The sequence below is a fragment of the Echinops telfairi genome, unplaced genomic scaffold (genome assembly GCF_000313985.2).
Source record: "Echinops telfairi isolate 266 unplaced genomic scaffold, ASM31398v2 ScPeMD7_5;HRSCAF=22, whole genome shotgun sequence".
NCBI classification, from domain to species: Eukaryota; Metazoa; Chordata; class Mammalia; order Afrosoricida; family Tenrecidae; genus Echinops; species Echinops telfairi.
This window is the reverse complement of record NW_022103901.1, coordinates 28,899,277-28,901,098: the sequence shown is the minus strand read 5'-3', so window position 1 is coordinate 28,901,098 and position 1,822 is coordinate 28,899,277.

The window sequence follows — 1,822 nt, the reverse complement described above, 5'->3', positions numbered from 1 at the left end:
ACACACACACACACACACACACACACACACACACACACACTCTTACCCACTGCCATCAAGTTGGCTTGACTCACAGAGTCAAGCCCTACAGAGTAGAACTGCCCCCAGTGGAGTTCCTGACAAACCAACACCCAACGCACTGCCATCAAGTAGAGCGACCCTACAGGACAGGGTAGCGTGGCCTCTGTGAGTTTTCGAGGCTATAGCCCGTCATGGGAGCCGACTTGTCTTTCTCCCAAGGAGCTGCCGGTGGTTTTGAACTGTCAATCTTGCAAATCACAGCTTGATGCGAAACCACTACACCACGTTGGGTTTCCCAGAGACTAGCCTGCCCTGTCGTTCTCAGAGCAGCTGATGGGGCAAATACACAAGGGGGGGGCTAGTTAATCAGACTTGGTCTCACGCATGCCTGCCCCACGGTGGGCAAGGCGGCTAGGAAGGCCTAGTCTGGCTCTCTTCTGTTCACTTTCACCAGCATGAACGCGCACCTTTGAAAGGTGAAAGGTCTCCCGGGTTACCTGGGCCTATGGAAACAGGCCCCAGTGGGGAGGGGAGGCCACGGGTGGCTGGGCTCCGGCGTAAGAAAAGAGGCATCCTCTGGGGATCCCCTGGGGTAGGTCCTTGTGATTGGGCCCTGAGTTCGTTCTGACTCCAGGCGACCCAGTGTGGGCTGCGGAGGACTTCCCAGGGGCTCAAGGCCTCGGCCTCTCAGAAGCAGAGCACTAGGCTTGTCTTTCAAGGGGCCTTGGGGTCCGTTTGAACCAGTGACATTTTGACTAGTCACCGAGTGCTCACCTGTTTGTGCCTCCCAGGGACTTGCCGGGAGTCTGTCTGATGGCGATGCCGGTGACATAAAGGGATTGAGCAAATCATGAGATGTTCTGAGGACAACAGGAGCCAGTTTTCTCTGAGAGAAGGGCAGCACAAATCGGGAAAGGAGAAGGGCTAGAGTGGATCAAGTGCGTCGGAGGACTGTAATCACAGTGTTGGGGTGAGGTCATGACTTCTAGAATATTAAGGTAGCTTGTGTGCCACTGAGCTGGTTCCCAGAGACCCTACAGGCAATAGAAGGAGGCACTTCCCCTCCCCACAATGGCTGCGATGTTTAAGAGCATGGTGGCAGTCATTGCACCGGTTCAAGTCCTGCTCCGGGGACTGGTCTTCCTGCTAACACGTCCAAAGTACAGGAGATGCAGTCTCATCCTTCCATGATAGACTTATTTGTTCTTCTGGCAGGCTATGGTCTATTTAATATTCTTCACCACCATCATGGTTCAAAGGCATCACTGTTTCTTCCACCTTCCTTATTCATTGTCCAGCTTCCACACACCCAGGAGGCAACGGAGAAGACCATGATTTGGATCGGGTTATCGTAGTCGCCCATCAAAGTGACATCTTTGCTCGCTGACATTTCAAAGATGTCTTTGCAACAAACTCACGGTACATCGTTTGATGTCTTGACTCCTCCTTTTACGATCCACGCCAAATGAAATCCTGGACAACTTCAACCATCTCTCTGTTTATCAGGATGTTGTCTATTGGTCGTGTTGTGAGGAATTTTTTGTCTGTCTGTCTGAAACAAACTTGTATGTCAACAGAGAATCCAAGCCCATTTCACTTTTACATTTCTACCTTTTATAGATTCTCAGACCAGTGTCTACGTCTGATGGGCAAGGAATCCGGAGGCTGTTGTAGGCTGTGGTCTTTCTCGCTCCCTTTCTCTTTTATTTTTAAACATTTTATTAGGGGCTCATACAACTGTTATCGCAATCCATACACACATCAATTGTGTAAAGCGCATTTGTACATCATTCTCAAAAAA